Consider the following 12,096-nt stretch of genomic DNA (forward strand, 5'->3'; position numbering starts at 1 on the left):
TACATTTACGAAACCCTGGGGCACATTGAGCGGGGGGGGGGGGGGGGGGGGAGCTAAAAAAAGTTTGAACAAAAAAATTCTCTCTCTTCCTCCCCTTAGCTCTATTTCTTTCTCCCTCCCTCTTTCTCTCCCTTCCTTCCTCTTTCTTTCTCTCTCCATCCCTCTTTCTTTCTCTTCCTTCATTCCTCTCTTTTTTGCTCTCTTTCTCTCTCCCTCCCTACGTCCCTCTATGTCTTTCTCTCTCTCTCCTTCCCTCCCTCCCTCTCTTTCTCTCTCTCTTGCTTTCTTTCTCTCTAGTTCTTTCTCTCTCTCTCTCTCTCTCTCTTTCTCTCTCTTGCTTTCTTTCTCTCTTGCTTTCTCTCTCTCTTGCTTTCTTTCTCTCTGAGCTTCGCGGCACACCTGACCATGTCTCGCGGCACACTAGTGTGCCACAGCACACTGGTTGAAAAACACTGTCCTAGAGAATATTTATAGGATAATAAGATAATAAGGATATAGGATAATAAGATTTGTCTTTTCAAATTCATATTTAACACTGTTACCTATTTCTTTCTTTTTTCATTTTTCTTTTCACATTGTCCATAGTTGTCACTTCAAAGATGCCTCTTGGTTGCCAATTTTATTTTATTTTTAAAATCTAAATCCACTATTTTTTCATCTCATGAGATTGTAAAACATAGCCTGGGTAAGATGCAGTATTTGGGGCACATAGAAATAGCACTACAGATGCTACTGTAGTTCCAGTTTTTAATATCTCCGATTCTTTTGGTGACAGATCATTTGAGCTTAGAAAATAACCATAAAGAAAGAAACAAACAAAAAGTTTCAAAATATCTAATCAATGTTCTGAGACTTTCCTTGGTTTCTCTTTTGGTTTTTTAAAATCTCAGTCATTTCAGAATAATAGTGTCAAATATTTTATGGCATTCTGCAGATGAACCTCAATGTGGTGTATCTACGCAATAATTATTTTATTTATTTGCTTGCTTGCTTATGGGAGTTTTAAGTCACTGTCTTCAGCTGATCCTGAAAAGTATACAACTCCCTAGTTTGTAATTGGGATTGAAAATAAATACAATCAGGTTAAAAAACAACACCCTACATCATCATAATAAAACTGGGAGTCAGGATCAAAAGTAATAAAAGCCAACCCATCATCTGGAGAATGATTAAGACATTCAATTAGGATAAATGGACTTCTGCAGCTTGTTGTGTTTTATAAGCGCACAAACTGGACATTCGTACCAACTTTGGCTTTTGACCAAACCAATGTGGACATACCACATGGCTGAATGTATCTGTCGTATTTCTTCTAAAGCCATTTGCGGTATTTTTTGAAGTATAAGATGTACTGGAGTATAAAATGCACCTAGATTTTAGAGGAGGAAAACAAGGAAAAAAGTATTCTGAACCAAATGGTGTAGTAATATACAGTATTATTATCCGTACTGAATGAGCGGGTCCAGCAGTCACGTGGGTTGCTCGCTGTCCAATCCGCAGAGGACCGAGCCTAGTCTTTAAAAAGCCTGCTGGATCCGCCCCTTCCCCTGAATTTGTTCGATCCTGCGATCCAGCAGGACATGTGGATGGCTCGCTCCTCTCTATAACACCTTCCCTTAGTTCCTTTTTTACCAGATAAGTAAAATTTACAATTACCTTTTACTTGTAGCTTGCCTGGTTTTCGCACCAGCCTTACTAGGCTCGCCGCCAGGGGAGAAGCGGTGGCGCGGCTATTGCTGCTCTCGTAAAAGCACCCTGCTCGCGCTGCAGCCAGATTGTATTTTTTTTAAAAAATCTAATCGGGCAGGAGGTTTACCAGCAACCTAAGGAACTGTTTTTTAAACAAAAAAAGGGCTTTTATCTTCCTGCGGAGTGGGACTGTTACTGTCCCCAGGACTTTAGTCTTCCCTCCGTCTGTAGCAAAGACATTGGAGCGGTTTATTTTGGCGTGAAGGCCCTCAGCGCCCAGTAATTGAAACGGCCCTTGTGGATTGCCTATGTGTGTCCCGCCTGGTGCCATTAAGTCCACCGCTTGGCCCTGGAGTAAGCTGTGAGTCACTCAGGCCTTTTCTCCCTGGCTAGGCCTCCAAACCAGTGTGCCTTGGTTTACTTGTTAAGGTTAGCGAGGCCTGCCCTTCTGTACTCACTGGCACGAACTCTGGTACCGGCCAGATTGACTTTGAGCTGCAGAGGTTCCTGGGACTAGGAGCAGGGCCCCCTTCCTCTTGGGAACGTTGCCCTTTAGAGCTTCTCCCATCCCTTTGGTTCAAGTCTTCCACCTGTAATTTGTTCAGGCCATGACTTCGTTTCCCAAGAGAGGCACCTCAAACGGTCCCAGAAAGGTTAGGCCTACTGGCGATGAAATTGAAAATATCCCCCAGGCCTCTTCCTCCTCTTCCTCCATAGCCCCTTTAATGGCTAGACCCACCAGGGCTGAGAAGAGAAGGGACCAAGCTCTGCAAAGGATGCATGAGAAATCGGCTAAATGTTTAAAAGTACAGGCCCAAGTGCACGTTAGCCCGGACCCTCCAGAGGCTTCTAAACTGCCTCCCTCTGGTGTCCCTGTGCTTTCTCTGGATGAGCCAAACCTAAACAGACCCCAACCTTACCTATGGGGCTTAGGCCCAGAGGAGCCAGATATTATGATGGAAGATCCTTCCGAACCAGGCCTACAGGGCATCTCCCTCTTTACCGGTTACCATTACTAATCTTCCTCTAGAGCTTCAATCTATGTATTCTGTCTTGTCTCAAGCCATTGATGCCAAGCTCTCGGCTATCAATGTGCCTTCTTTCTCTCGTCCCCCTCCATGCGCCCCTAGGCCCGTGAGTTCTTTCTCATCCTACAGAATTCCAGTGCCTGAAGACTCGGATTCCTCCCAGGATGAGAATGAGGATGTGGACGTAGAGGACAGGGATGATCCATTCCAATGCCTGTCAGAGGATGAGGAATCACAAATCAAGATTCCAACTCCTGTGGCAATTTTTCCAGCCCAACTCTTCAAATCCCTTCTATTCAAGGCAAGAGTGGCCACAGGCTTGGATGGTCAAGATAAACAACCTGCTTCTTCCACAGATCCACATGAGGAAAACCTGCCTTATTTTATGGAGGAACAGGAAGACAATGAGGTCATCCCCATGCCAAAATTGTTCAAAGATGCTCTGCTCAAGCAGTGGGACCACCCTGCCTTCGGTTTCAATCCCACAACTAAAGAGAAAAAGTTATATAAGCTTTCTCCATCTTATGAGGATCTTCTTGTCTGTCCCAAAGCTGATGAACCGGTAAAAACTCTACACTCTGCGGCTGCTATGCCTGATGAAGCTGAGGAGGTGCTAAAACCCAAAGACAAACGCCTAGAGCAGATGCTCAAAAGGTGTTTCTTAGCAGATACCTGGGCTATCAAGAGTGCAGCAGCAGCATCTTTCTTCTCTAGAGCTATTCTCTTATGGTTTCAACAGCTCCAGCAGCATATTCCCCTTGATGATCTACGGGGCCAACAAGACTTCAATAAAGTTTTTGCAGCGGCCCATTATGTAGCGGATGCTACCTTGCAATCATCAAGATTTGCAGCAAGGTCAGTAGCGGCCTCAACGACAGCCAGAAGACTTCTATGGCTCCGCCCTTGGCAGGCGGGAGTGAGGCAAAAATGGCAGCTGGCCATGGGTCCTTTGAAACGCGACCTATTTGACGACCTCTTGGACTCCCTTCTCACTGAGACTGCTGACAAAAAGAAAGTTTTCGGGCCCACCAACAAGAAGGCTACCAAAACGCAGCCCTTTCGACGTCCTAGCCGTCAACAGGATCAATGATTCGCTTTCCAGAGAAGCTCAGGTCAGTATTCCCCTCATTTTCGCTCCCAAGCTGGCAGAAACCCTGGGGGAAGAGGATCCCGTTTTCAAAGAGGTTCCTCCTCGACCAGAGCTTCCAGAAAGCCTAGACGGTAATCTCCATTCTACTCTCATTGGGAGGCGCCTGGCCTGGTTCTCCTCCAGCTGGCGCCGTTCCTGTAAGGACCCCTGGGTTATTTCCACTGGAATGGGGGCTCCAGTTGGAGTTTATTCACATGCCTCCTAAACGTTTCATTTCATGCCCATCCCCCAGTTCTTCTCCATCTCGTATTCGAATGGAGGAGGCTATTCAACATTTGTTGGCTATCAGGGCTATCCAACCAGTTCCCTCTCCCCAGAGAGGTCTTGGTTTCTACTCCATCCTCTTCATGGTCCCTAAGACATCTGGAGGATGGAGGGCCATATTAGACCTCAAAAATTTAAATCAGTTCATTAGATATAGGAAATTTAAGATGCACTCCTTGTCATCCATCCTAGCTTCTATCCATCCAGGAGATTTTATGGTCTCTCTGGATCTGACGGAAGCCTACCTTCACATCCCTATTGCTAAGGGCCACAGGCAATTCCTTCGTTTCACCTTCCAGGGCAAACATTACCAGTATAGGGCCATGCTCTTTGGGCTATCCTCGGCCCCTCAAATTTTTACCAAGTTCTTAGGCACCCTGGCAGCTCATATTCGAGTCAAGCCCATTCATATTTTATGCTATTTGGATGACATATTAATTCATGGCTCCTCTAAAGAAGGCACCCGTTCAGACCTCAATATTGCCATGTCTATGCTACAGGATCATGGTTTTTCCATTAATTTCAAAAAAAGTCAGCTCCAGCCGTCTACTTCTATGGGAGCTATTATAAATTCAGATTTCTCTCAGGTCTTTCTCTCTACTGAGAGAAAAGCCAGTATCAAGGAGCTTATCTACAGGATACGGTCTCAGAAAAGGATTTCTGAGCTGGGGTGGCACAGCAGGTAGAGTGCTGTACTGCAGGCCACTGAAGCTGACTTGTAGATCTGAAGGTCAGCGGTTCAAATCTCATCACCGGCGGTTCAAATCTCATCATCATCGAGGTGGGTAAAATGAGGACCCGGATTGTGGGGGCAATAGCCTGGCTCTGTTTAAAAACGTGCTATTGCTAACATGTTGTAAGCCGCCCTGAGTCTAAGGAGAAGGGCGGCATAAAAATCAAATAAATAAATAAATAAATAAAATTTCCATTGTTACCCTGTCCTCCCTACTGGGAAAGATGTTGTCCTGCATTGGTATTATCCCATGGGCTCGTCTTCACGCCAGGGATCTCCAATCGCTTCTGTTACCATTCCAGAGATCGGGGAACAGCAACTCAGCACGTCTCATCATCGTTCCACCCACAGTCCTAAGATCTCTTACGTGGTGGACCTCCCCCGCTCTGGACAAGGGATTCTCCTTCAGGTGTCCAGATAAATTTACTATCACCACAGATGCACCTGGTCAGCGGAGGAGGCTTCCAGACCGATCAAATGGCTGGAATTGAGAGCAGTGTCGTTAGCCCTCAAACAATTCAAACCTAACATCATCAATCAACACGTACTCATTCTCACGGACAATATAGCCACAAACAGCCATATTTGCAGACAAGGGGGTACCAGGTCCAAGGCCCTGATGAGGGAAGCCCTGAAGCTGGGTCTTTGGGCAGAGAGACATCTAAAGTCCCTGTGGGCTGACCACATATCGGGAATTTCATTTCATTTCATTTCATTTCATTTATTGGATTTATATGCCGCCCCTCTCCGAAAACTCGGGGCGGCTAACAACAGTCATAAACAATATACAGTAAAAATCCAATACTAAAAACTAACTTAAAATCCCCTAATGTATAAAACCAACATACGTACAAACATACCATACATACAGTTGTATCAGCCTAGGGGGAGAAGAAGTCTTAATTCCCCCATGCCTGGCGGCAGAGGTGGGTTTTGAGTAGCTTACGAAAGGCAAGGAGGGTAGGGGCAATTCTAATCTCTGGGGGGAGTTGGTTCCAGAGGGCCGGGGCCGCCACAGAGAAGGCTCTTCTCCTGGGTCCCGCCAAATGGCATTGTTTCGTTGACGGGACCCGGAGAAGACCCACTCTGTGGGACCTAACTGGCCGCTGGGATTCGTGCGGCAGAAGGCGGTTCCTGAGATAATCTGGTCCGGTGCCATGAAGGGCTTTATAGGTCATAACCAACACTTTGAATTGTGACCGGAAACTGATCGGCAACCAATGCAGACTGCGGAGTGTTGGTGTAACATGGGCATATTTGGGAAAGCCCATGATTGCTCTCGCAGCTGCATTCTGCACGATCTGAAGTTTCCGAACACTTTTCAAAGGTAGCCCCATGTAGAGAGCGCACAGGCAGACTGGCTCTCCCAGTCGACTCTGGACCCAGGAGAGTGGAGCCTCCATCTGGCTCTGTTTCGGCAAACCTGCCTCAAATTCTGTTACCCATTGCTAGACCTGTTTGCGACTGCGACCAACACTCAACTCCCTCGATTCTACTGCAGGTTCCCATCCCCGGGAGCGGAGGCAACAAATGTACTCAGAATCCCCTGGTCTCGAGGGCTGCTTTACGCTTTCCCTCCAATTCCAATTCTCCCAGACAAGATCATCCTCGAGAAGGCCCAGGTGATACTGATAGCTTCTCATTGGTCACGTCGGCCTTGGTTCGAGGACCTACAACTTCTGTCTGTCCAGGATCCCTGGCGACTCCCCGTTTTGGAGGATATGTTGCAGCAGGGGGCCTCTCAACATTCGGATCCGGAGTGGTTCCACCTCACCACTTGGCTATTATCCGGCGCGACCTAGATCTACGAGGCTACGACCCGTACACTATAGAAATAATCCTGAAAGCCAGGAGAGTCTCCACCAATAGGATTTATGATTACACCTGGTCCAGGTTTCACCAATGGTCCTCACAGGAAGACCTATCACTTCTGTGCATTCCCATTCACAGAATCGTAGCCTTCCTGATGAAAGGTTTCCATCAAGGCCTCTCAACTAGCACCATTTGCCGTCATCTAGCTGCTCTATCTTCGGTCTTAGCAGGACCCCACAGACAACCACTCCGCTCTTTCCCGGAAATTCAAGAATTTCTAAGAGGCATTTCGAACCTCAGGCCTTCCAAGGTTCACAGATACACAGATACACATCCTGGGACCTACCACTCAGGCACCATACGAACCCCTAAGGTCAGCATCCTTCAGGTACCTATCTTACAAGGTAGCATTCCTGGTGACGATAACATCTGCCCGATGCATTTCAGAATTGGCAGCCCAATCATTCGACAGGATCTATGCCAGTTCCATCCAGACAAAGTAGTCCTGCGCCTGGACCCCACCTTTCTATCCAAGGTCAGTTCCATGTTCCACAGATCCCAGGACATTGTGTTGCCTTCATTTTGTTCCAATCAGAACCATCAACTTGTGGTCAGACGGCACACCTTAGATCTCACCAGAGTGCTGAGAATCTGTATCCAACGGACAAGACCCATCCGAAGGTCAGAAGCCCTATTCGTAGCCTACCATCCCAGATCCCTGGGTTCTAAGGTATCCTCAACCGTAATAGACCGTTGGATCCGAGGGACCATCTCAAAGGCTTATGAGTCAGCTTCCCTCAGCATACCCAGAGGTATCACAGTACACCCCACAAGAAGTGCAGCCACATCTGCCGCATGGGCAACTCAAGGTCCATTGGAAGAAGTCTGCAAAGCAGCCACTTGGGCCTCTCCAAACTCTTTCATAAGACACTACAAAATTGACTCTTACGCTTCAGCGGGTGCTGCCTTTGGCAGAAGAGTCCTCCAATCCGTTATCTCTCACGATAGCAAACTAATCCCTCCCTAGGGACTCATCTATTGGGTATGTCCCACGTGACTGCTGGAGAATAGGCATTGATCGCTTACCTGAACGCCTCTTCTCGTACGCTGAGCGGGTACAGCAGTCACTTCCCTCCCTTTTTCTATTCTAACTGTGGTTATATTCTTTAACCTTTAATTTTTCCTATCATGAGAGTTGAACACTATCTGAGCCTCCACATTTGAGCCTAAGTCTATGGATTCGCAAATTCTGGGGAAGGGGCGAATCCAGCAGGCTTTTTAAAGACTAGGCTCGGTCCTCTGTGGATTGGACAGCGAGCAACCCACGTGACTGCTGTACCCGCTCAGCGTACGAGAAGAGGCGTTCAGGTAAGCGATCAACACCTATTTAATAAAATACCAACGTAGCAGAATACTTTTTACAACCATGTACACTTTTTACAAACTTCAAACTTGACAACTTTAAGACTTGTGGACTTCAAACACCCAGAATTCCTCCTCCAGTCATGCTAGCTCAGGAATGGGAGTTGAAGTCCGCAAGTCTTAAGCTTGCCAAGTTTGAAGACCCTTAAACCTCTAACTTGACTGCTTAAACCTTCAAACCTGACAGCTTTAAGACGAGTGGACTTCAACTCCCAGAATTTTTCTCCAGTAATCAGAAAGCAAAAACACCCCCTCCCCGTTTTTGCAAAATGGCGTTTTTGCCTTTCCCCGATCCCCAGGAGCCCTATGTAGACTTCCCGAATCCTTTGTCCATCCCATTTTGGCAAAAATGGGATGCAGGGGTGGGGCTTCTGGAGGCCAAAAATGGCTGTATTCGGTGTATAAGATGCAACGACATCCTATGACGGCTGGGGTGGGGGTGGGGGGCGGGGGAGAGGTGCATCTTATGCTAAGAAAAATATGGTATTTTCTCTTGCTCCTTTAGTAATCTACTTTTTTCCCCTTATCTCTGATGACCATTGAAACACTTATATCAAAATGTCACATGCCACAATGCAGATTAACTTTTAGTAACAAAACTGGAATTCTTAATACGGCTGGAGGAGAAAACCTGGTCAAGTACCATATAGTCTTCGGAGAGGGGCGGCATACAAATCTAAGTAATAAATAAATAAATATACTCTGGAGAGTGCTTTTGCATGTTAAATTGAGTCAAACACATGGAAAAATTGTTTAAATTCTGATCCTTCATATAGCAGCAAGTTTTATTCAATATGTGTGTTTTCTTATTCTAATTGAAATGTATGTGGGTTTTTTTAATTCTTTGAATAAGTATCAAATAGCTAATTTGTGGGGTATCCAGTCCTTTGTTCAAGGTGGAGTAGGTCTTGCATTCCAGAAGGACTTTAAACAGCCAGGTAAATTCTCCATACAATGACTATACAGTATAGATAGTTCTCGATCTACAACCACAACTGAGCCTAAAATTCATGTTGCTCAACAACATGAATTTTGCCATATTTTACAACCTTTTCTTGCCACAATTGTTAAGTGAACCAGTGCAGTTGTTAAGTTAGCAACACGGTTGTTAAGTGAATCTGGCTTCCCTATTGACTTTGCTGCAACCATCACAAATATGAGTCAGTTGCCAAGTGTCTGAATTTGGATCGCTACAATGTTTGAAAGTGTGAAAAACAGTCATATGTCCGAGACGTAATGGTGCAATGGTTAGAATGCAGTATTGCAGGCTAATTCTGCTGACTGCAATTTGGCAGTTTGAATCTCACCAGGCTCAAGGTTGACTCAGCCTTCCATCCTTCCGAGGTGGGTAAAATGAGGACCAGGATTGTTGGGAGCAATATGGAGACTCTGTAAACCGCTTAGAGAGGGCTGTAAAGCACCGTAAAGCGGTATATAAGTCTTGAGTGTTATTGCTATTGCTATTCCCATCGTTCTGTTCTTTTGGCCCAGGAGAAACGACTGAACATTATACCAAGAAATTGTTTTCTTATCTTTTATGCTGCTGGTGTGATAATTTCCAAAGGCTTTCCTTAACTAGACTATAAACCAGTGATGGCGAAACTATGGCAAGGGTGCCACAGGTGGCACGCAGAGTCATATCAGCTGACACACAAGCTGTTGCCCTAGCTCAGCTCCAACGTGCATGTGTGCGCTGGCCAGCTGATTTTTGGCTTGCACAGAGGCTCTGGGAGGGTGTTTTTGGCTTCCAGAGATCCAGGGAAGCCTTTGGAGCCTAGGGAGGGTGAAACATAAGCCTACTGGGCCCACCAGAAGTTAGGAAAAAGGCCATTTCCAGCATCCAGAGGGCCTCCAAGGGGTGGGGGAAGGTGTTTTCACCCACCCCAGGCATTGAATTATCGGTATGGGCACTCGTGCATGCGCGATAGCACGCCCCCATGCTCTATGGCACCTGAGGAAAAAAAGGTTCGCCATTACTGCCATAAATCCTTCTTGCAGCACTAGATTACCAACTAGAAGACCAGAAGAGATTTGCCAGGAAAACTCGCTTAGAGAGCGCTGTAAAAGCACTGTGAAGCGGTATATAAGTCTAAGCGCTATTGCTAATTTTCAGTGCCACTGTTACTTCGAACACTCACCAAAGGAATAGTTGTAACTCGAGAACTTATCTGTACTCCCAGTGCGTAGGATTCAGTTGTGCTTCAAAGTGCTGAAACTAAACTTCAGGGTAATTGGAAAGGAATGTGAGTTTCCAGGCTGGGAAAGAGTTCCAAAGTACTACCCTAAATTACAGGTTGTGAATAGATCATGGATAATGACCAGTTGCTGGGAACTATGCCTTGGTGATAGCCTACAAATAGCAAGTATATATTTCTTTATTTTTAGAAGCAGAACCCAGCTTTTGATTAAAACCAGAATAATTTTATAGCACATTGGGTAATGTCCCCTCTCAATTTTTTCTGTCATGCCACATGCACAAGAGGGTTTTTTTTAGTCTTTTTCCTGATGAATGGACCCGATGCCTATTTGGGGATTGCTTGGCAAAAACAGGTGGTCCTTGACCTAACAGCCATTTGTTGAGTGCCCATTTGAAGTTACAACAGCACTTATTTATTTATTTATTAAATTTGTCTGCCACCCCTCTCCGTAGACTCGGGGCGGCTCATAGCAGTAATAGAAAAACAATATACAATACAAATCTAATAATTAAAACTAAAAACCCATCATTTAAAAAACAGATACACAACATAACATACCATAACGACTGTTGAAATGCCCATGGTTATGTAATCAAAATTTGGGCCCTTGGTAACGGCCGTATATTTGTGACAATTGCGCTGTCCTGCAGTAGGGGTAGGCAAAGTTGGCTCTTCTATGACATGTGGACTTCAACTCCCAGAATTCCTGAGCTAGCATGATTGGCTCAGGAATTCTGGGAGTTGAAGTCCAAAAGTCAGAAGAGCCAACTTTGCCCTACCTCTATGACCTGGAGTCCTGCGATTGCCATTTGTAAACTCCACAGCTGGCTTCTGACAATTGAGGTCAGTGGGAGAAGCCAGGTTTGCTTAATGGCTTATGATTCACTTAACAACTGCAGTGATTCACTTAACTGTGGTGGGAAACTGTCACAAAAGTGGGGCAAAACTCACTTTAATAAATGCCTAGCACCACAGCGGAAATTTTGCATTTGATTGTGATGGGCTACCTGTGGCAGATTGGTGGCAATTGGATGCAAGCAGTAGTATTTCTGGGGAATTATTTAGTATTATTCTTGTTCTGCCACATGAATCCCAGTGACCGCTCAGGTCCACAGAGTCGGCCTTCTCCAAGTCCCATCAACTAGACCAGTGTTTCCCAACCTTTTTTGAGCCGCGGCACACTATTTACATTTAGAAAATCCTGGGGAACATTGAGGGGGGGCCCCCTAAAAAAAAGTTTGGACAAAAAAATCTCTCTTCCTCCCTTTCGCTCTATTTCTCTCTCTCTCTCTCTCTCTCTCTCTCTCTCCCTTCCTTCCTCTTTCTTTCCCCCCTCTCTCCATCTCTTTGTTTCTCCCTTCCTTCCTCTCTTTTTTGTCCTCCTTCACTCTCCCTCCTTCCCTCCCTCTATGTCTTTCCCTCACCCTCCTTCCCCCTCTTTCTCCCTCTCTCTTTCTCCCTCTCTTGCTATCTTTCTCTCTCTTTCTCTCCCCCCTCTCTCCCTCTCTTTGTCTCTTTCCCTCTCTTGCTATCTCTTTCTCTCCCCCCTCTCTCCCTCTTGCTATCTCTTGCTATCTCTTTCTCTCTCCACCTCGCTCTTTCTCTTTCTCTCCCTCTCTTGCTATCTCTTTCTCTTTCTCTTCCCCCCTCTCTCCCTCTCTCTCCCTCTCCCTCTTGCTATCTCTTTCTCTTTCTCTCCCCCCTCTCTCCCTCTCTCTCTCCCTCTTTCTCTCTCTTTCTCTCCCCCCTCTTTCCCTCCCTCTTTCTCTCTCTCCCTCTCTTGCTATCTCTTTCTCTCCC

Source organism: Erythrolamprus reginae, chromosome 11 (assembly GCF_031021105.1).
Source record: "Erythrolamprus reginae isolate rEryReg1 chromosome 11, rEryReg1.hap1, whole genome shotgun sequence".
Classification (NCBI taxonomy): Eukaryota; Metazoa; Chordata; class Lepidosauria; order Squamata; family Dipsadidae; genus Erythrolamprus; species Erythrolamprus reginae.